Source organism: Phyllostomus discolor, chromosome 5, assembly GCF_004126475.2.
Source record: "Phyllostomus discolor isolate MPI-MPIP mPhyDis1 chromosome 5, mPhyDis1.pri.v3, whole genome shotgun sequence".
Taxonomy (NCBI): Eukaryota; Metazoa; Chordata; class Mammalia; order Chiroptera; family Phyllostomidae; genus Phyllostomus; species Phyllostomus discolor.
In genome coordinates, this window is record NC_040907.2 from 98693135 (window position 1) to 98716933 (window position 23799).

Here is a 23799-nt window from a genome sequence, read left to right on the forward strand (position 1 = left end):
TCTTTTCCACACTGGGAAGGACTATATACTCAAAAAACTCAGTACCTGGCAGCTAAAAGTCCCTAGCTTTACAACACATGCATAAAGTAACAGGACCGTTGTCGTCCTGTGCTGTGTTCACTGTCCTTTTCCAGAAGAGGAATTTCAGACCTTCTTCCAGACTGTAGGTCTGGTTTCCCTTTGCAGCATCAACCACAGCAGCAGGGTCTACATCCTCCTTATATGATGCACATTTTACCTGCATGTGGTAAATCCAGGGCTTAATTCCCATCAGCTTCAGGGAAGAATGTGTCCTCAATAGAACATCATAGGGACCAGTACATTGTTCAGCCAGCTGCTATTCAGGGCCTTGAGTCTTCCAGGTCTTCAGTAAGACTCGGTCCTCTGGCTAGAATGGGCTCAGGGGCTCATCAGATGAGTAGACAGACCCGCAATGAGCAAACCTATGCAAAGTGGATAGTGTTTGCCCTAAATGTTGTACATATTGCTTAATTATTGCCTCATGTTCCAAATCTAGGGGGTTGTTCCTAAACCAGAGATCTGAAGGGGTTTCCTATAAACTGTTTCAAAAGGGTTCAGTTTGAGCCAACTTCTGGGTGCCACCCTAATTTTGAGCACAGCAATGGGGAGTGCCTGGTCCCATTTTAAATGCATTTTCTGTCATATTTTTGTCAGGGTCTTCTTCATTGTGTCATTCATTTTCTCAGTCTTTCCTGTGGACTGAAGTCTCCAAGATGCATGCAATTTCCATCGTGGTGCCTGTCAAACCTTCTGGGAGATCTCTGAAGTGAACAATGGTCTGTTGTTACATTGAATGTTTCAAAGAAGTCCAAATCTAGAAGTTATTTCTTTAAGTAATCGTTTTGACACCTCAGTTGCTTTTTCAGTTCCAGTGGGGTATGCCTCTATCCATTCAGAAAAAGTGTCCACAAAAAACAAAAAAGTTTGAAATTTCCCTAGTTTTATGCATTTGTGTTAAGTCCATCTGCTATTCCTCAAATGGACATATTGTTACAGAACACAGCCACACACAGGGCCAAGGCGGGCGGGGGGGTGGGGGGGGGTTACTATATACTATTACTGAAAGGACCCCCCACTAGGTTTGATTGTCCATCACCATAGGAAAGACATCTATCAATGCCAGGGATTTGTGAAAAGGAAAGGAAATGTTTATTTAGAGCTATACAGACTTAAAGTAGTGACCTAATGTCTTCATTAAAATATCAAAGTCCTTTTGGATACCCACAGACGCCCACAGTGCTTCCTTCTCCCCCTGTCCTAATTTGTTGTACTGTATCTCAGGAAAAGAAGAAAATATCCGTGATTCAGGCTCCTGACACTGCCAGCTGTGTCACCATCCAGGCAGGATCTCCAATTAATCCAAAGCCATGTGGCACCTTCTCATGGCCTACTAGCAAGAGCTCTTTCACCCTCCTTCCAGGCAAAGTATCTCCTGCTTCCCAGGCCACGTGGCCAAAGGGGGCACCCCAAAGCCCCGTGGTCCTCTTCTACCAAAGCTGCAAGGGTCCCCACTCTGGCGAAAACTGCATGGTTCTTCTCGGCAAAGCTGTGGAAAGGTGGTGGTCACTACTCTGCCAAAGCCAAATGGCAGTTCTCTGCCAAAGCCGCGTGGTGATTCTCCCTCACATGGCTGTGGGGGTCAACATTTTGCCAAAGGTACAGGGCTCTCTCCCCTCTATTGCCACAGCTGCACGCCCTCTTTTTTGTCATGGCTGCTGAGTCTGGGTTTAAATCTCCATGCCAATTTTTCTCTGCAGCCCCATTTCTGACTCCTCCCACAATTGGCTACACTTGCCAGCACTCCTATATCCTTCCAGCTTTACTGGGCTGCCATCATGGGTTTGGGCAGGCATGGCCCCATGTCATGGAGCCAATCATCTCCAAGCTCTCATGCAGGTGCTGTAACTAGGGGGAGTTGCCTCCCAGTTATGTCTTGGGTGGAAGTCACTTCCATCCCCCAGCTCAAAGCACAGCTACAACTATTTAACATTATCTATGCAGCCAGTTAAAGGTTATAGATATGTTAAATGACCATGCCAGAGGTTAGCTGCAAAGCTGTTGCTATGCAAAATAGCTCTCAAAGGCCCTGCTCCATATGTCCCTTCTCCCAACTTACACCTGTGGGGGAAGGGGTGAGGACATCCTGATATTTCCTGGATACCTTGAGTTCTGGGCCCCATTTCAAATCCTTTTTGGGCCCCCCTCTTGGCCTCACCCTATTACAATACCCCTTTATATTGTACTCCCTTCTTTGTGGGGACACACTCTGTCTTAGGATTTTTCTTGGCACATATCTGACAAGCTTGGCTGATCTTCTGGACAGCCCTTTGCAAATAAGGGCCTTTACATGTGGCCTTATGAAGTCCACTAAAGAATCCCTTTCATAGTGGGTCCCTTCCTGTAGGTATTTGAGGATGGGATCACTAGAGCCTCAGGGAGAAAATCATACCATGGGCATTGACCTTCCACACAGAATGGGGATCAGTGTTAGTGAAACCCCATTCATGGGTCCCTTTCTCAGCCCATTCTGTGCAATGAGGTTTAAACTCTGACAAGTCCAGATGAGGGACAAAAGCCCCTAGCTGTGGTGGCTTCCTGGCTGCCAGTCAAGAATGTACAATTTGAAAGGCTTCTGTAAGTCAGGCAGTCCTAGTGCTGGAGCCAAAACCACATTTTCCTTCAAAGTATCAAATGTTACCTGAAACTCCCCTGTACATTCAAGGGGTTCAGAGTCTAGTCCTTTTAAGGTATTGTACAGTGGTCTTAATATGGTCCAAAGTTTGGACTCCAAATTTGAGAAAACCCTGTAATTCCTTGGAACCCACGAAGCTGCTTTCGATTTTCTGGGATTTTTAGCATAGTAATGGCTTTCTTTCTATCTGCCATCAAGCTCCTGGTACCCTGTTTTAGTTGAAATCTCAGATATGCCATCTCCTGTTTGCAAATCTGGGTCTTATGAGGTGACACTTTATATCCCCCTTTAGCCAAATGATTTAGGACTGTGATGGTGTTGTGCAAATGGTCCTCATAGTTGCTGCTGGCTATTGATAGGTCATGCACATATTGCAAAAGAATTCCCAATTTTAATTGCATACCATTAAGTCTTTTGCCAGCACTTCCCCGAATATAGTCAGGGAGTTCTTAAATCCTTGCAGCAACAAGGCCCAGCATTATTAGAACATGGCTCAGAGTTCTTTGAATGTTATCTATTATTTAATAATTTCTGCCTGACAATGACTGATAGCTTTATTCCTGTGCAAATTGAACCCAATAAAAGCTTGTCAAGGCAAGAGTCGGGGTGCTATCCTCTTTAGAGTGGCTGCGCCATCCCTTTTCCTCCACAGGACTTGGTAGTCCATGTGAATTTCTCATGCCTCATCCACAATGTGGTGGACCCCACGAGCCAAGGTCCACATCAAGAGGGCAGCTTTTCTATTGGAAGGATGGGAGTGTTGTAGAGTGACTGGCATGGCCGAATTAGTCCTGATTTTAAAAACTTTTGCAACACTGGCAGGATCCCCTCCATCCTGAGAGCATACTGCTATTTTTGTGGGACCCATGCCCCTTCTTTAAGATTTATCCTTATGGGTTGCATGTTAATCGTGTTACTTGAGGTTCCATCAGCCCAGTTTGATTGACCTGTTCACAGATCTCAGGTGGGAAGGATTCACCTCCAGGGCCTTCTGGACAGATCAAGAACACCTGTACCTAGAAGGCATGTTCAAGGGGGACTTCCACATACAACTGCTTTCTCTCAGGGGAAAATGTTGTTTGTGCATGCAGTTTGCAAAGCAAATCTTGGCCCAAGAATGGAATGGGACAATCTGACATATAGAGAAAACTAAGCATAAGCTTTTGATCCCCAAGGTGACATTCCAGAGGTTGCAGGGATGCTTGTTTTTGTAGCTGGAGAGCCACTCCAATAACTGTTACTACATTTGAACCTTCCCCAGTTAATTTTGTGTTCAACACTGACTATGTAGCTTCCATATCTACAAGGAAATCAATTGGCTTATTCTCCATAGTCAGTTAGCTGTACTTGGGGCTCCTGTGGGGAAATGGTAATAGGTCAGGAGATATCAATGGAGCCCCTGGGCCTCCTCATTCATCATCAGCCTCCCTTCTCCATTTTAACATCTCTTGACCTGGATTATTGTTTCTATTTTTTTCTTTAAAATATATTTTATTGATTATGCTATTACAGTTGTCCCATTTTTCTCCACTTTATTCCCCTCTACCTTGTAACCCACCTCCCATGCACATTCCCTCTCCCCCTTAGTTCATTTCCATGGGTCAGACATGTAAGTTCTTTGGCTTCTACATTTCTTATACTATTCTTAACCTCCCCCCCTGTCTATTTTGTACCTACTATTTATGCTTCTTATTCCCTGTAATTTTTTTCTTTTTTAAAGATTTTATTTATTTATATATTTATTTGTTTGTTTATTTATTTTTAGAAAGAGGGAAAGGGAGAAATAAAGGGAGAGAAACATCAATGTGTGGTTGCCTCTCCAGCACCCCCTACTGAGGACTTGGACAATAACCCAGGTATGTGCCCTGACTGGGAATTGAACTGGCAACCCTTTGGTCTCATTTCTCTTTTCCCTTTTGTGATTCGGGCACCCATTTCTCCAATGACTCTCCTCCATGCAATAGGCACATTCACTGATGCCTATTGAGTCCTCCTCTCCATAGGGCCCTCCTTGCAACAGGCACAATGGTGGTCACCTAATGAGTCTGCCTTCTGTGCTTTAGGTCTTCTTTTGGTCTCCCTAGATTATTTCTAAAAACACCAAAGCCCATTTTGCCTTCTGTGTTTCCCAGGCATTATAAACTTTGAATGCTATGTCCACCAGCTAGGAGGGACTCATTCCCAGTACTCCATCTACACACTAGAGTTTCTTTCTGATATCTGGGGCACCCTGCCCAATAAAAGTTATGTTTATCATTCTCACTTTTTCTGATGCCTCTGAGTCAGTATCAGTGTACTTCCTATAAGTCTGATAGATCCTCTCTACAAATTCAGAAGGATCCTCCTCCAACCTCTACTGAAGAGTCTGTATCAAATTCAGGTTCCTATGCTTTGGTACTCCTTTTCTAAGCCCTTCCAATAAGCACCTTCTGTAATGTTTCAAAGAGGCAAGGCCTCCACTATTATTTGGGTCCCTGTCTGGCTGCACCTGAGGAATTTCCCAAGCTGGATCCAGGGTCCCCTGGTGATCTTCTTTGTGAAGACATTGGGCCTCTTGATACTCCCTAATTAGAACCAGCTCTCTCCCATCTGCTGTTAGCAAAATCCTTAGGAGAGCCTGTACATCTGCCCAGTTTGGGTGGTGAGTGGCAAAAGTGGAGGTGATACAATCTGCAATTCTCTGAGGATCACCCCTCTATGAGGTGTTGGAATTCTTCCAATTCAGTAAGTCTGAGGTAGAGAATGGAGTATGGGCTCAATAGTAGCCAGCAGGCTGGCTTTCCTCATTTACTCTGCCTACAGGATATTGACTCAAAGGGCATTGGCTTACTTTAAATATGGAGAGCCCCTGGTTATAGGGGGTTCCCTGATGAGGTTGCTGGGGGGAGGTGTTGAGGTCCACCCTGCCTGGTCTCAGGAAGACTGTAACCGCCCATGGCTAAGGCTGAGTAAGAGGCCTCCGAACCAGGAGACACTAAGGAGACAAAACTTATTTCCCTGGCATGAATGCTGCCTATTCTGTGCCGAACCCCAATGCTTGATCGGTTATCCAATGACAGGTAAGATTCCCCAAGGGGGAATCATCTAAGACAGGCATGATCACGTGGAGGCCCCAGGGAAGAGACTCAGGGGGCTATGGAAATGAGGGGGTGATCGAGATTGACCCGTGCCCCCTCGACTTTGCCAAAGCCTGAGTCCTTGAGAAATCCAAGTCTCCTGGCTGCCTTTGTCTCCTCTGCCCAATTCAGGACTGTGAAAATAACAGGGGTGGTGCAGTCCAGATCAGAGTCGGTGGACCCCTGGGGTAATCAGACCTGAGACAGAATATGAAAGATCCTGTGAGACCTGCTTGCTGGAGGATGCTCTTTAATTAGAATATGAAGGCACAGCCAGGAAACTAAGTTAGCCTTTTAGGTCCTGTCGTCTTTTTAAATGATAAAACCCCCAAATCTCAGAATCCCAGCAGGAGATCTGCCAGCACCTTTCAAAGCTAACTACTTGTAATTTGCAAACTGTATCTGTATTCAAGAATAAAAGCCTACTTGGGCAGGAGAACAAGGCGCTCTCCCCTAGAGAGGGTGACCAAGGTGCTCTCTGCTAGAGAGAGTGTCTGTTTCATACCTATTTTCCCACAGGACTCGGTTGTCTATGTGTATGTTTTTCTCATGTTTCAACAATCATCCTCAGCTGTGATGGATACCGCTGGCTTGGTATCCGTCTCAGGGAGGTAAGACCCATTCCTTGTCGCTGGGGATGGAAGTGGTAGAGCCATTGGCTTTACAGTTCCCAGGTGTGGCAGTACTGAAGAATCCCCTCCTGCCTGCAAAGATGGTACCACGGTGACCTCTCCCACCTCAAACTCTATCCCCTGGGTTCAGAGCTTTAATGAGGTTCATCTCATCATCCCTCTCTTTCTGTGTTCTACTATGAGGGAGGAGTTTTGAGACCACCTTTTTTTTCTGCACCATCATGTGATTCTCTGTCTCCAATAAAATGCTATTATTCAACAATACAAATGTCTCAAGGTAGCAGAGCTCCTCCCAGTTTTCTGACTGCTGGCATTACTGTTTCAATTGTTTAAGAGTATAGTAACACAGGGAACCATTCACAGGCCACCTTTCCTCACCATTAAAAATGTACTTAGGCCAAACCATGTCACAGTAGTAAATCAATGTCTCCTTAGAAGGGGGTTCTTAGACATTGAATTACAGCAGTAAATCTCCCAATCCTCTAAAATTCTACCCAGCCGGCTTCCCTTAGGGGCCAGCCCAGAACTACTCCTATAACAAGGAAAACACAGACTACATGAAAGCCACATATACTCCAAACTATTGTCCACAACTGCAATTCCATTATTCCAAAACAGTGCTCAGACAAAAATTTTCAAGAATTTTCACTTTTCTAATCCCTTCCCAGTTCCATTTTTTTTCACCTTTCTAGGTGTATTTAGGGGGCTGATGCCATTAGAAGGGATGCAGAGAAATTCTGAGAATGGGAAAATTCCACAGTCTCACTGTCCCACACCTGAGGGCATCTGTCTGCCACAGGCAATTCTCACCATGTTAGGCACCAGATTGGAACAGAACCCCTGTAGGTCTACTGCTTTGGGTGAGAACTGTGGTTCTCAATTCCAGAGTTTGATAAAAAGGAAAGGAATTATTTAATTAAAAGTTATTCAGGTTTAGAGTTATGGAGGAATTTTGCCATTAAGTCCCACTCTCTTTGAACACCCACAAACACACAGCCCTGCCACCCTCCAAGTCCTTCGCCCAATCAGGCCACTCTCAGAACATGCCAGTCAGAAGTACCACCTTTCAGGAAAAAAACAAACAAACTGAAGGCTCACTTCTCCCAGTTCCTCCCAGTAATCTGTGCTCAGATGGACAGGCCTCCCACAGTTCCCACCACCATCAGCCAAGTTGCCATGATCTCCAGTTCTTAATCCAAAACCACATGGCACCTCTGTTACAGAACAGGGTCAAAGGGCTGGGTACGATATACTAATACTGAAAGGACCCCCACTAGGTTCCCTATGCCCTCCGCCAGAGGAAGGACATCTCTCAATACCAGAGGTGTGTGAAAAGGAAAGGAAATACTTATTTAAAGCAGCACAGACTTAAAGTAGTGACCCAATGTCTTCATTAAAATATTAAAGTCCTTTAGGATACCCACAGATGCACACAGTCATTCTCCCTTTGCCCAGTCCAGGGTACTGTATCTCAGGAGAAGTAGATGTCTGTGATTCAGGCTCCCAGCAGCATAAGCTGTGTCACTGGCCAGGATCTCCAGTTAATCCAAAGTCATGAGGCACCTTCTCATGGCCCACCAGCAAGAGTCCTTTCACCCCTTTTTCTTCCAGGTAAAGTCTCTCCTGCTTCCTAAGCCACGTGGCAAAAGGGAGCACCCAAAATCCATGTGGTCCTCACACTTGCCAAAACCACAGGGGTCCCCACCCTGGCTAAAGCCGTGTGATTCTCTCTTCATTGGCTGCCATGTCTGGGTTTAAATCCCCATGCCAATCTTCCTCTGTAGCCCCATTTCCAACTCCTCCTACAATTGGCTACATTTGCCAGCACTCCCATATCCTTCCAGCTTTACTGGGCTGCCATTGTGAGTCTGGGCAGGGGTGGCCCCATGTAGTGGAGCCAATCATCCTCAAGCTCTCATGCAGGTGCTGTAACTTGGGGAACATGTCCCCCAGTTACATTTTGGATAGAAGTCACTCTCTTCTCCCTCGCTCAAAGCATAGCCACAGCTATTTTATGTATCTATGAAACCAGTTAAAGGTTATTGATATGTTAAATGACCATGCCAGAGGTTAGCTGCAAAGCTGTTGCTATGCAAAACAGCTCTCAATGGCCCTGCTTTGGGCTATTGGAAGGGCTCCATGTGTCCCTTCCCCCAACTGCATGTGTGGGGGTTCAGGTGAAGACATCCTATATATTTAATATTTCCTGGACACCTTAAGTTCTGGACCCCATTACAAATCCTTCTTTTGGGGCCTCCCTGGCTTCACCCTCCTACAGATCCCCCCTTTCAGATATACAACCCCTTTATAATCATATAAAAGGACAAGGGGTGAAGATCTCATCTTCTTATAGCTACTTCTGGCTGGACATGGATGTCGTCCTACCTACCCTTTGGTCAGGGGTTTTCTGAAAGTGTGGGGGGAGACAGCATCAAGGGTGTCCTTCCTGTGAGGTAAGGACCTTACAGAATCCAGGTCATTGAGCTGTCACCAGGAACTTGCAGGCTGGATGTCCAAAGGCTGGCATTACTGGATAGTTGGCATCCTCATTGTATTCTGGAAGTGACAGATTTGGCAAGAGAGTTGGAAGGCACAATTAAATCATGACCACTAGAGGACAAAGTCAGGGACTTAGACAAAAAAAAAAGGCTTACCTGGAGGAAGGTGTACAAGGCATGCTACACCTATCCAAAGCCCTTGTGGCCCACCATACTTAGCTCAGGCTGAGGGGAATATTTTAGGATTACCCCCCTTTCAGATATATGGGCACTTTCTGTCCAAGCCATTAGGACAGAAAAGGGAAAACCAGTTCAAGATGAAGCCCACAGACTGCCTCAACCTTTCACCAACCCAACCACTTAGTTCAGCCAAACTGTTGAGTCTCGAGGGGTGATGATAAAGATAGGCTCCTTAAGTGAGGTCTATATTGCAAGCAATCACTCAGGTAATGAGATCATAAGCATACATCCTATGAAAACAGAAGGAAGAGCACACACGTCAATTCACACAAGAATCTCCAAGCCAGTCTCTCTGCCTGTGAGACTGTCTTTTGAGAAGACATCCAGTTGTAAGGCCTTTGCTGCAATGGTATCTAATAGTGGCATTTTGACAGGTCCTTCATGCCTGTAAATTGAACATCTTTGGTGATATTACAAACCCAGTTTCAACTTCCAAATGAAAACAAACTTTCAAGTCAGTTAGCTGCGCCATTCTGAAATCTAATGCTGAGCATTGTGATCTTCCTTGAACCATGATTTTTCTCCCTAAGATCACCCTCATTGTCATTGAAGGGACTACATTGAGTCCAGCTTTTAATTTTGCCTGTTTGTTTGCACAAACACACCAAGAGCAGCCTGGATCATCTATGATCTTTAAGTCCACTTTGCTGGAACTCACACAGGGAACCTTTAGATTGACTTTTCAGTCCGCCCCTCAGGGCACAAAAGGAGAGCCACACATCTGCCATCCGGCTTTGCCTGTACCAGTTGTTTCACTCAAACCCTTGAGGCTTCCATTGTACCTGTACATTTCTTTTTTAGCCATTTTTCAGGAAAGGAACCTTAGTTCCTTCCCTGGTAAGACCACCACAAACCATACAACTAACCAAAGTACCAGGCTCTTTTTCATGGGCTTTTGCTAGCTTCACAAGTCAATCCCAGTTCCTCAGGGCTTTCTGTTGACAACCAGAACCCAGACATACCTCTTTCTAGTGAGACATTCCAATCAAAATATTGGTTAACAAAACTACCATTTAATGACTGGTCTTATTGGATATATGCAAAGAAACCTTATGCCATCACTCACTCCTTCAGGATGCCAAATTCTGGAGGGATCAGGTAGGGAGAAAAATACAAAGTGTGAAGGAAAATCCTTTTCCCTCTGATATCCACCAGGATGTATCTCCATGCCTTATACTTTCCTTTACTAACACCACATAACTTCTTTTCAAAACTTTCACATTTCTATTTATCTTACAGCTTGCCACAGACCTTCTGCAACAATCACAAATGTTCTACAGCTTTTTTACCCATCCAGATTTAACCATAATTCACTTTTAATCCCTGTTCCTTTCCCACACTAGGAAGGACTATACTTAAACTCAGTATTTAAACTCAGTATCTGGTAGCCAAAAGTCCCTAGCACCATAGGGATCTTTCACTAAAAGTCCCTGGGTTTGTAGTGACATCCTGCAGCTTTCTGAGGCTTAGACCTTGCAAACAGTCTATAAATCAGATGGTCACCCTTGGACCCCAGTTCATGACCTTCAGAACCAGAGCCATCCTATCAGAACGAGTTGCACAGAGAACCTGACTGGTGCAGTGCCCACACAGCAGCAACACACAACCCATAATCTGAAGAGAACACTTAGCCCAACTTCTTGCCCAGTTCCAAGATGGTGGAATTTCCACGTGACCCATCACCCAAGATAGCAATACACATGCATGAACCGTCCTCCATGGTGGTGCACCCACATGTCTTGGTGCCCAATCCCCAACATACATGTGGGCTTGGCTTACAGAGACTAGGGGTTCTGGGTATGCAACTGGTCTACATGTTTATGGGCCTCCTCTGAGATCTGCTGTTTCTCATTTGGGGAACAGCAGGTGGTCAGAATTATGTACAAATCCATCCATGACATAGGCTAAAGTAAGAGTCTGGAAATTACTAGTGAAACATGAAGGGTACTCTGAAAAACTTCCTAGGCTGTCTTTACATTGTTGTAAATCAGTTATAGAGAAGGGCACTTGTACCCTTATATCACCTTTGGCACCTGCTACCTCCCTCAAGTGTAGGAGTGGTAGGAAGATAGGAAGTGCTGCTCCTAGTATGTCCTGTGGTGCTGAGTTTTTTCTCAGATGGTGGATTTAGGTTGTCCATAGCATAAGGTAGTACAGAGGTCACTCCCTCTAAGGTGGAGGCAGAGACTCCAGAACTCTGGGGTTCCCTTAATCTACCTTGAGGAACTTGAGGTGGGAAACTAAGGAGGGTTTGATCAAGACTTGGGCCTGTAAGTTTTGTCTGGGTGGGGCTGGAGCAAAATGAGGGATCTCGGTATAGAGCCATAAATTCTTGTATGTAAAGAATTTCAGACCATTTGCCTTTCTGCTGGCAGAATAGATCTAACTGTAGGACAGTATTATAATTCCTGCTCCCATTCTCAGGCCATATCTCTCCATCCCCCAATTTATATCGGGACCAAATAGTGTTACAAAAGAAAACCAATCTCTTCCTTTTTAAATTTTTTGGGTCAAATTTATCCCAATTGCTAAGAATGCAACCCAATGGTGATTTAGAAGGGATGGAAGGTATGATTCCCATCTCGACTGTGGTGATCCTAAAGAGAAGGAAAAAAGAAACACAAAGATACTCCTTTGCAGTCTAGAGGTGTCCCTCCTTGCTTGCCTCAGGAGCTTCCCTAGTGGGCCACAGGGCATGCCCCTGGGATCCCACTGACCTACTAAATGTCTCTGGTGAAAGAGATCTTAGTGAGTGTGAGCTAACAGAAATTCAAAAGACTTGAGAGGATCACCACAGTCTACTTCTGTTTCTTTCTCTTTGTTTAGTTCAGAGGTTTTGAGTTCCCTGGATACCATTTTCAGAAATCATGGTCCTACTGAGTGTCCAGGCTGCAAAGAACTGTTGGGAAGGAACCAATCCAGCATTCTTGAGCAATTGCCTATAACCCTGACAACCCCAGACTCATTGCTCTACCCTTGTGGACTAAGGACATTTCCATTTTTGTATTCTCCACCGATGGAAACCCTCATTTTCCTGTAAGCTTTCAGGTCTGGGGAAAAGGAAGTATCTTGCTAGGATAATAGTTTCTGACCCCATAAACCATCAAGAGGAGCACCAAGATGATCTTATTATAAAATGACTCTTTTCCAAATCACAAAGAAGACCCTCAAGTATTCTATGTAATTTTCCAGAGCTTTAAGAAATTGTACCTGAGTCTGAAATTTTCCCTGAAGGGACCTCAAGAGGTGTCTAAAGCACCACCCTTCATTCTGGAGGTGGATCTCATACAGGGATGACAGACTGAGAGGGGAAATTAAAATACCCTTATAGGGACAAGTAAACCACCTTAGAATTCCAAATTCAATTAATTAGGCAAGAGTGGCTCCATGTGGCCAGTCTAGTAAAAAAAATGACCAGCAGGTGCCTGTTAAGTGGTTCTGGGCAATGTTGCTGCTTACAGTGATAGTATATACAGGCTCATTTCTGCAACTGTACTTAGTGATGGGACTATTAGTGACTCCAAGGTAGATATTCTTGGTACAATGATAGCAGGAACCCTTCATACACAAAAGGCAAGTGGGGTAAGAGCGCAGGTATAAAGGCTAAAAGTCAGTTGTGGAGGACAAGCACAAAAGACTGTCTGTGAGCCTGATGAGGAGACTGCAAAAGGAAGTCATAGTGTAGGCGAGGTGGTGATTGATATCCTGTATGGAAGGTCCAATTATGCCTATTGAGGGAGTAGCCATGGGGTGGGACAGTGTCTTGTGGTTTTCACAGTGTGCCTGACCATTGTGTGAACATTTTCTTGTACCTGGTGGAGGTACAAGAATGGGTTAACCCCATTCTGCACCTAAGTTACCCTATCACAGGTGTCTTCAAGTGGCAGGCGCCCTTGTGGCTTTTACCTGCTCGATCCATGCCCACAATTTAGCAGCCAACCTTCCATCAGGGAATATCAGACTCACTAAAACAGAATAGATGGCAACGGAAAGGGGCATTCTGGGTATCAGAGCAGCAAAGGGGGTTTACCACTCCGGCATCTTCTCCTGGTTGGCCTGCCAAAAACTGTCACAGGTGGGCACAGGTAACCAGGTTCTTGGTAATTGGGACAAATAATTGAAACCAAACACCCAGAGTTTATAGCAGAGAATATGGGAGCAGGCCAACTGCAAGCAGAGATTGACCTCATGGGCTGGAGGGACTCAATTCTTATAGGGAAGATCCTTCCTTGCTAGTTTTGGTGGGCTTTTACTGCTCATGTACAAGTAGTTGTATTACTTTAAAGCTACTGCACATGTGGTCTCCCATGATTTTCCCTGATTGGCTGCCAGGGAAGGGGGTCCCAAAATGATACCAAATTGACCCCTCTTTCTCCTGGGGGTCCCCCTGTACTAAGTTCACCTTCCTTTTGCCAGAAAATTATAGCTCTTCATGTTAGAGGTTGGTGAAAGGGAAAGAAATTATTTATTTAAGTTATACAGACTTAAGAGTAATGACTTAATGTCTTCATCAAAACCTCAAAGTCCCTTAAAACACCCACAAATGCACACAGTCCTGCCTTCACCCCTTTGCCCAGTCTGGCGTACTGTATCTCAAAGAAATAGAAATAGAAGTCCATGGCTCAGGCAGTCCCCGGTTCTTCCCAGTAATCTGTGCTTGGCTGGTAGGCCTCCCATGGTTCCCAGTATCATGAGCTGTGTCGCCGGGATCTCCAGCTAAAGCCATGTGGTGGTTCTTCTCATGACTGTGAGAGGGGGTGGTCCCCACTCTGGCCAAAGTCATGTGGTTCTCCCTCACAGAGGCTGCAGAGGTGCCCACTCCACCAAAGGCACGTGGTTCTCCTTACTGACCCAGCCACGTGGTCCTCTTTTCAATGGCTGCCATGTCTGGGTTTAAATCCCCGTGCCAATCTTCCTCTGTAGCCCCATTTCCAACTCCTCCCACAATTGGATACACTTGCCAAGACTCCCATATCCTTCCAGTTTTACAGGGTGGCCATAGTGAGTGTGGGCAGGCGTGGCCCCCTGGCGTGGAGCCAATCATCTCCAAGCTCTCACGCAGGCACTGTAACCAGGGGGAGTTGCCTCCCAGTTACATCTTGGGTAGAAGTCACTCCCTTCTCCCTGGCTCAAAGCATAGCCATAGCTATTTAACATATCTATGAAACCAGTTAAAGGTTATAGATATGTTAAGTGACCATGCCAGAGGTTATCTGCAAAGCTGTTGCTATGCAAAACAGCTCTCAATGGCCCTGCACCATGTGGCCCTTCCCCCAGCTCACACCTGTGGGCCAGGGTGAGGACATCTTATATATATATCTAATATTTCCTGGACACCTTGAGTTCTGGACCCCATTACAAATCCTTCTTTTGGGGCCCCCCTGGCTGCACCCTCCTACACAATGACGTGTCCCAGCTTCCAACCCACAAGCTGAATTTTTCTGAAACCATTTTGTCTCCTAACAACGTTTAGTTCCTTTTATCTCTTAACTTTCGATTTTTTAAAAAAGTCTCTCTCTTTCCTTGTGAAATTTCATTTTACCAAAAAAGAATGATGGCAGACATTGAATCTGGAAGCTCTTCCATTCTGAATGACAAAAATAGAGTAATGGTAATTGCTGCACTGCATGAAATCCTCTCTGCCTCTCCTTCTCCCAAATCTGTCACTGGGTCTAAAAAATATTCTGAGAACAGAAATTATACATTGCAAGGACACATGGACTGGCTTTTATACAATGATTAAGTGACACTTCATCTCTTGTGGTTTTGAAAAAGATAGCAAAGCTGTTTTCTCAAAACTGAAAGAAAATATTGTCAAGGACCTCACACTATGTAGCTATTTTCAAGGCCAGTCACAGCCCTATGATCTGCTGCTTCCTGATAGCAAAGGGACAGGCTCAGTGAGCAGTAAAATGTCTTTGACATTGGTCTCTAAAGGCAGATTGCTGCAACTTGGCCACGTGAGAGGCTATGCAGACTTCTTTCATGATGCAAATAATGGTTTAAGTCTCTTTGTTACCAGTTGGTAGGTAGCTTATGTTGGTATACACATGAAAATGGGAGGTATGGCACATAGCAAACAAAATTGCCATTTAAAATGTTTCTGTCCAGTTAGGGAGTCTACAAATTAGACTATTAATGCTAAATTGGAGTGAAATCAGGCCTCATAGATAATAATGATCTCTGAAATTTAATTTAAAGTTGAGTTTAGAAAGACCTACTGTTTTACATTAATGTGGATAGGCCAGCCACTGGGAATGACAATAGAAAAAATATACAAACAAATGAGCACAGAAAAAGCTTTTTTTTTTTTTCTGCAAGCTATTCATGTGGAACCCAAGCAGTGGTGAATGCATGGTACTTCTTCCAAAATGCTCACATTCTGTATGTGTCATCATCATTGACCAAAATAAAAAACAAGTTTGAAAAACTGCCTGCAATTCTCTTTAATTACTTTCACTGAGGATGAAACTAAATTAGCTAATGAGAAACCATAGATAATGATTTCATAAACATCATAAACTGCCCTCATATATTTGATAATTTCATTAAAATCTTTCATCCAAATTCATTCAGACTGATCTACAGAGTCTAATCTCAGTTAACATAACATAGGCAGTGTGTGACAGTTTCAAGAACATATGCCTAATTGTCAAGTTTTTCATCTAATAATCATAGATTGACTATTATATTTTTAATTCAAAATGATAATGGCTAATATTTATTGAGCTCTTACTAAGTACCAGCTACTATAACAGATGCCTTATATATACTTAATATCACATCATCACTGTGAAGAGTTACTATTATTATCTTCATTTTGCAAAATAGGAAGGTGAAACATGGAAGGATAAGTAAACTACATGGAGAGAAATCAGTGGAGTAGATTTTCAAACCTAAGCAATTTGACTTTAAAATTCATGTCCTTAATTATTACGTTATATTTTTTATTAAAACTTTACAAACCTACAGGAATAAATCTAAAATTTAAAAAAATGCTCTGATTTTAATTTTTCAATATTACATTCTGATTTAATAAATCTCCAGTTATCCATGTTGCTTAATTTGGCTCCATTGGGTTAGACATTTATGAAAATTGAACTGGCCTCATCATGTTTTCTCTAGAACCTCTTGCTTCTTAAGAGAAACAAATGTTTACATCAACATTCAGAACCCTTGTTGACACCATCAGAACCACCACTGAATATTTGCAGAGCTTAAAAATATGCAAATTATTAGTCACAAAGAACTTACAGACTTGCTTGTGGTGTTTATCCACTTTTAATGTGATCACATGTTTGAAAACATAAAAAGTGTAATATCGAAATGGGACACAGAGCATGTCCCCCCACAGCTCATGGTTGGAAGAGAGGAGAAGTGGATGATATGGCTTAAGATATTTTTCATAACAATGGCAAGTGATAGCTGTGTCCTTCCTAAAGGGAAACTGTGCTGCCACCTGAGTAAAGGCCTACGTGACCTTCAGTATGTATAGTGCCAAGTACGAAGTCATGTAGGAAGCCCTGGGTCAGAACTTAAAAATAGGACTGCCAACCATGAGTGGGGCTGTCACAGGTGTGCACAGGTAACCAGGTTCTTAGTGATCAAGGACAAAGAATTGAACCGAACACACAAAGATTTAGCATAAAGAAAGAGGGAAGATTTATTAAGCTATAGTACACTCCACAGGACATGGGAGTGGGCCAACTCTGAGCAGAGAGGCAAAACATGGGCTGGGAGGATTCTATTCTTATAGGGTAAAAGCTCCCTGGCTAGTCTTTGGCGGGCTTTTCCTGCACAGGTACAAGGAGTTGGATTTCAAAGTTACTGCACATGTGTGAGGTCCCACAATGTTATTTCATTATAATGATATTATAATGAATCAGGGTAGTGCGCAGGCAGGCGCATTCCATGATTCACAGTTATCCCAGAAAACAGGAACAACCAGTCTTAGGGGGTCTTTGTCATGTATAGATGTTTTGTACCTCAGCCCTGCAGGGCCTCTGGAGTTGCCTTCCTGACTGTCTCCTGCCTCAGGGCCATGTAGCTTGAAAGGGTATAGAAGGGCCCCTACCAGCCTGCCATGAGGTATGGTAAGGAGGCGCCATGTGGTTTTGAATTAAGAGCTGAAGAAAGAGGAGACCTGCTGGAAAACCTGTCTGAAAGAACACCACGGCATGGATAATGGAATTGTGGGGACATGCCCAACTAAACATGGATTAATGGGAGTTAATGGAATGCTGAACTCTGACCAGGAATGCTGAGCTGTGGACTTCTGTTTTTCTGAAAGATGGCACCTCTGACTGGCATATTCTGAAACTGGCCTGGTTTGGCAAAGGGTGGGAGGACTGTGTGTTTGTGGGTCTTTTAAAGGGAGTGGGACTTAATGGCAGAATTCCACCATTATTCTAAATCTGTGTAACTTTTACACAAACAATTCCTTTCCTTTTCACCAAACTCCAGCATTGGGAATTGTGCTCCCTAGCAGCAGAAAATTGGACCCTGCTGCTGTTCCAGAACAACATAGGCTAGGGTTCTGTAACAATGTCACACAAATGCAAGTAAGTAGTTAGAGACTACTCTTGTAACGGGGTGCAGCCAAGACAAGAGCCCCAAATAGGGATTTGAAATGGGGTCCAGAACTCAAGGTGTCCAGGAAATATTAATATCCTCACTCCCGTACCCCCACAGGTATGGGTTCAGGGAAGGGACAAATGGAGCAGAGCCATTGAGAGCTGTTTTGCATAGCAACAGCCTTGCAGCTAACCTCTGGCATGGTCATTTAACATATCTATAACCTTTAACTGGTTGCATAGATATGTTAAATAGCTGTGGCCTTGCTGTCAGCCAGGGGAATGGAAGTAACTCCCCCACCAAGACTAACTGGGGGCAGGTCCCCTGAGTTACAGCACCTGCATGAGAGCTTGGAGGAGATTGGCTCCATGACATGGGGCTATAGCATCCAGTGGACACAAATACAGATATCGGAGCCTTTAGGGTATCAAAGATGTTACTTTATTGGCCAAGTTTAACCTGCGCAGGGGCAAACTCTCAAAGTGTCCATCGACACAGTACCCACAAGGAGCTGCAAACGAGAGATGCGGGCGAGCGTTCACATTCAGGTCCTTATATAGGGGTTTTGGCACGAGAAAGCAAGCATTCCACAGAAACTGACGCAGTGGTCAGTTATTTGCTTACAGAGACCGTGAGAGGGAATTTCAAACCAAGCATTCTTACAGTAGGCGGGAAGGCAGGATGTTTGTTTAGTAACCTAGTAATCTCCTGGCTCTAACCAGCTAGGTTCCTATTTTCTCATGGTCTAAGTATATCCCTATTCCTTATAGTAATCTCCTGGCTCTAACTAGCTAGGTTCCTATTTCCTCATGGTCGAAGTTTATTCCTACTCCTTACAGGGCCATACCTGCCCAGACTCACATCCTGTCCAGTAAAGCTGGAAGGATATGAGAGTTCTGGCAAGTGTAGCCGACTGTGGGAGGAGTCGGAAATGGGGCTGCGGAGGAGGATTGGCACGGGGATTTAAACCCAGACACGGCAGCCACTAGGGAGAGAACCACTTGGCCTTTAGCAGAGTGGGGATTCCCGCAGCCCTGTGAGAGAGAATCACCATGTGGCTTTAGCAGAGAACTGCCACTCAGCTTTGGCAGACTGGTGACCCTCCTCCTCGCAGCCAGTGGAGAAAGGACCACGCGGTTTTGCCAAAGGAAGGACTCCTGCGGCCCTTGTGCAGAGAGTAACACACAGCTGGGGCAGTGGAGAGAGAACCTCATGGCTTTGCCAGCGTGGGTATTGCTGAACAACAAGGGGCCAAGGTGGGGCCAAGGACAGCTGAGGCAATATACTGTTACTTGAAAGGAACTCCCAGGTTCGTTATGTCCCCCGCCAGAGGAAAGGCTTCTCTCAATGCCAGAGATTTGTGAAAAGGAAAGGAAGTGTTTATTTAATGCTATATAGACTTAAAGTAGTGACCTAATGTCTTCATTAAAATCCCAAAATCCCTTAAAACACCCACAAATGTTATAGGGTGCAGCCAAGAGGGGGGCCCCAAATGGGCATTTGAAATGGGGTCCAGAACTTAAGGTGTCCAGGAGATTTTAAGATGTCTCCACCCCCACCCCCCAGGATGTGGGTTGGGGGAAGGGACAAATGGAGCAGGGCCATTAAGAACTGTTTTGCATAGCAACAGCCCTGCAGCTGAGCTCTGGTGTGGCCATTTAACATATATATAGCCTTTGGCTGGTTGCTTAGATATGTTAAATAGCTGTGGCCATGCCCTGAGCCAGGGGAATGGAAGTAACTTCCCCACCAAGACCTAACTGGGGGGGCAGTTCCCCCGAGTCACAGCGCCTGCATGGGAGCTTGGAGATGATTGACTCCAGGACATGGGGCCACGCCTGCCCAGACTCATGATGGCAGCCCAGTAAAGCTGGAAGGATACGAGTTCTGGCACGTGAAGCCGAGTATGGGAGGGGTCAGAAATGAGGCTGCAGAGGAAGATAGACCAAGGGGATTTAAAACCCAGACTTGGCGGCCATTGAGGGGAGAGAACCATGCTACTTTAGGAAGGAAAGCCATGTGCAGCCCTGGGAGGAGAGAACCATGTGGCTGTGGAGGTGCAGAGAGGATCACAGCTCTGAGAGAGAGAACCATGTGGCTGTGGAGGTGCAGAGAGGATCACAGCTCTGAGAGAGAGAACCATGTGGCTGTGGAGGCGCAGAGAGGATCACGGCCATTGGAGAGAGAGCCACACAGCTTTAGCAGAGTGAAGACTCCCGCATCCCTGGGAGGGAGAACCACGTGGTCTGGATAGAGTGGGGACCCCCACAGCTTTAGAAGGGGAACCACCACCTGGTTTTAGCAGAGATCCTGGCAACTCAGCTGAGGGTGCCGGGAACCCAGGGAGGTCTCCCAGTCAAGATGGAGGACTAACTGGGAAGAACCAGAGGACTGCCTGAGCCATGGACTTCTATTTCCTTTCCTGAGATACGGTACTCTGGACATGGCAAAGGGGGAAGGAAGGAAGGACTGTGTGTGTTTGTGGGTGTTTTTAGGGACTTTAGGATTTTTGATAAAGACATTAGGTGACTTCTTTAAGTTTGTATAGCATCAAATAAACATTTCCTTTCCTTTTCACAAATCTCTGGCAGTGAGAGACGTCTTTCCTAGGGTTGCGGACATAACAGACCCGGGGCCTTCTTTCAATAATAGTATATTGTCCCAGGCCCCCGTTGTTTGTTCTGTAACACAAACATACACAGTTCTTCCTCCCCCCCTTTGCCCAGTCTGGGGTACCATATCTCAGGAAAAAATAAAGATGTCTGTGGCTCAGGCAGCCCCTGGTTCTTCCTAGTAATCTGTCTCAGCTGGCAGGCCTCCCTCAGTTCCTGATACTATCAGCTGTGTCGCCGGGATCTCGGCTAAACCTGGGTGGTGGTTACCCCTTCCAAAGCTGAGGGGGTCCCCACTCTGGCAAAGCCCCATGGCTCTCCTTTCTGTTGTCACAGCCATGTGGTCCTCTCTGCACAGTGACTAAGGGAGTCTCCACTCAGCCAAAGTTGCATGGTTCTCCCTTACATGTCTGTGGTCCTCTCTCTGCAATGGCTGTGAGGAGGGGGGTCGCCACTCTGCCAAAGCTGAGTGGCAGTTCTCTGCTAAAGCCACATGGTGATTCTCTCTCACAGGGCTGTAGGAGTCCCCACTCTGCTAAAGACCGAGTGGTTCTTTCCCCAGTGGCTGCCGTGTCTGGGTTTAAATCCCCATGCCAATCCTCCTCCGCAGCCCCATTTCCGACTCCTCCCACAGTCGGCTACACTTGCCAGAACTCTCATATCCTTCCAGCTTTACTGAACTGCCATCGTGAGTCTGGGCAGGTGTGGCCCCATGTCATGGAGCCAGTCTTCTCCAAGCTCTCATGCAGGTGCTGTAACTCGGGGGACCTGCTCCCCAGTTACATCTTTGTAGGGAAGTTACTTCCATTCCCTGGCTGAGAGCAAGGCCACAGCTATTTAACATATCTATGTAACCAGTTAAAGGTTATAGATATGTTAAATGACCATGCCAGAGGGTAGCTGCAAAGCTGTTGCTATGCAAAACAGCTCTCAATGGCCCTGCTCTATTTGTCCCTTCCCCCAACCCACACCTGTGGGGGTGGGGCGGTGAGGACATCCTAATATTTCCTGGACACCTTGAGTTCTGGGCCCCATTTCAAATCCCTATTGGGGTCCCCCTTTTGGCTGCACCCTGTCACATGGGGACCTACACGGCTTTAGTAGGGGGAACCACCACTCAGCTTTAGCAGAGATCCCAGCAACACAGCTGATGGTGACAGGGACCGAGGGAGGCCTGCCAGCCGAGACGGATTGCTGGGAAGAATTGGGGGATGCCTGAGCCACAGACTTCTATTTCTTTTCCTGAGATATAGTACCCCAGACTGGGCAAAGGGGGGGAAGGAAAAACTGTGTGTGTTTGTGGGTGTTTTAAGGGACTTTGGGATTTTAATGAAGACATTAGGTCAGTACTTTAAATCTGTATAGCATTAAATAAACATTTCCTTTCCTTTTCAGGAATCTCTGGCATTGATAGAAGTCTTTCCTCTGGCGGCAGACATAATGAACCTGGGGGGTTCCTTTCAGGTAATAGTACATTGCCTTGCCCCCCCCCCCCCTTGTGCTCGGTAACAATCTTACATGTACTCTTTTTTTTTTATATAACTTTTTTTTAAAGATTTTATTTATTTATTTTTTAGGGAGGGAAGGGAGGGAGGGAGGGAGGGAGGGAGGGAGGGAGAGAAACATCAATGTGCGGTTGCTGGGGGTTATGGCCTGCAACCCAGGAATGTACCCTGGCTGGGAATCGAACCTGGGACACTTTGGTTCCCATCCCGCGCTCAATCCACTGAGCTTTGCCAGCCAGGGCTATACATGTACTCTTATCAGGTTGCATCATTTGATTATTCATGAGCTACTCCTTGGAAATTCAAGCATGTGGCCTGAACCTTTTAAACATGGTATTGATAATGACAGATAGCTTGTCCAGACCACTAGGAGTGGGCTGAGGGTGGGGAATAGATGGGCCTCCTGCGAAGAGGAGTTAGGCTATGGAAAGAGAACAGGCGTTTGCACACAGACACACACCTTTCAGAGGTAGGAGTTTCCGGCATTGAAGTAGGCAACCAGACAATACCTTTGTGAACTGCCTGGGGCTGTGGCAAGGACATTGAGTTTGCAGCAATTCTATGGGACTCTGAGGCCTCATTGAACCGGTCTCCTGTCTTGCAGACACTACCCTCAACATGGAGGTACTGCTCCTGGCTGCAGATGCCTGCGTCTCCTGCAAAAGCCTTTCTTGGGGAGACTAAGGATCCTAATATCATTTCCAGGGTCCCTTAATTAGGGTTTCAGCTTGGTTGCACTTTGCTTGTGGGTGCCTGTTGTGCAACTTGCTTCTCAGGACTGGGACATGGGAGGCCTGGAGCTGATAGCACCATAGGAGTCCAATCCCCTCACTGCCCCACCTGGCAACATGGCAGCAGGAGGAAGTTCTTGCACTGACCATGTGAAAGGCTAGAAAGGTAATTATATAAGAGGGAGAAATCCCTCCTACCCGCTTTAGGTACCATATTGGGGGTGGGACTACGGTAAAGAAGGCACATGTTCAATAGAAGTTAAAATGGTGTCAGAGGAAGATTCTAGACCAAAGAGGCCTGTAACTCTAGCCAAGGGAAAGAAGGCATTGGTTGTAGGTGGACCCACACAAAGCATGTGTAACTTTAGGAGGTTAATTGGTCATTCTGAGAAACACATGGTTGTCCCACACCTGAAACTAATATAAACTCAGGGGAACCAAGAAACTCTCCCTTGCTCATCACTTGCTGCTTGGAATCTGAACTCTGCTGCTGCACTAACATTTCCCCTCCATGGGCTATGCTACTTTAGCAGTCATGTGGCCCATGACTTTCAGGAGGGAGTCTCTCTCTCTTGCCTACCTGATGGAGCATTTGCGGGTACATTTGCATTCTCTCTGGCAGGGAACACAGGACCTTGTGGCCCTAGAAATTGTATGGTCAGTGGTGGCACTGGATCCACATGTAGCATCCAGGGGGGAGCCTGAATTCATAAAACAGCTGAAAATAGACTAAACTGCCTGGATGACCACTTAACATCCACCTTGGTCTCCAAAGGATGTACTTTAAAATGGAATGGGGACTCTGAGTTCAGCCTTTTGATTTGCTCTTCCTGAAGATGGCTGTGTTTGTTGGGTTTTGCAAAGATGAGCTTTGAGACAGGCAGTCCCCCAAATTGTTCAGCATCTGAATAAAAAACCTCTTTTCTTTCTCCCCAGCCTTTCCCTCTAGAGTTTGCCAAACTCCCACTTTAGTTCAGTGACAGGGTGAGGTATTTTCTCTAAGATTTCCCAGCCCTAATACCTATAATGCACTTTCCATAGAAAATGTAGAGTTAATTGATTATGGGCTACATTGAATATATGTTCTTCTTTGACAGGGGAATGTAGGTTACTCTGGCTGTGTGGTTGAACAGATGGATTCATTCATCTTGACCTTGTTATGCTATTAATATAACAGG

The 23799-nt window shown here is 45.5% G+C and overlaps 2 long non-coding RNA genes across 2 annotated transcripts; one reads left to right on the forward strand and one right to left on the reverse strand.

Annotated features, from left to right (window-relative positions):
* Positions 1 to 1461: 1461 nt before the first annotated feature.
* LOC118500758 lies at positions 1462 to 18835 on the reverse strand. The gene is made up of 3 exons (XR_004903342.1): positions 18825 to 18835; positions 3289 to 3298; positions 1462 to 1534 (listed from the first exon to the last, which is right to left on the reverse strand). It is a non-coding gene; the product is annotated as an uncharacterized LOC118500758 (long non-coding RNA).
* Positions 8651 to 19254, forward strand: LOC118500759. The gene is made up of 4 exons (XR_004903343.1): positions 8651 to 8874; positions 9122 to 9125; positions 12885 to 12892; positions 19241 to 19254. It is a non-coding gene; the product is annotated as an uncharacterized LOC118500759 (long non-coding RNA).
* Positions 19255 to 23799: the final 4545 nt, after the last annotated feature.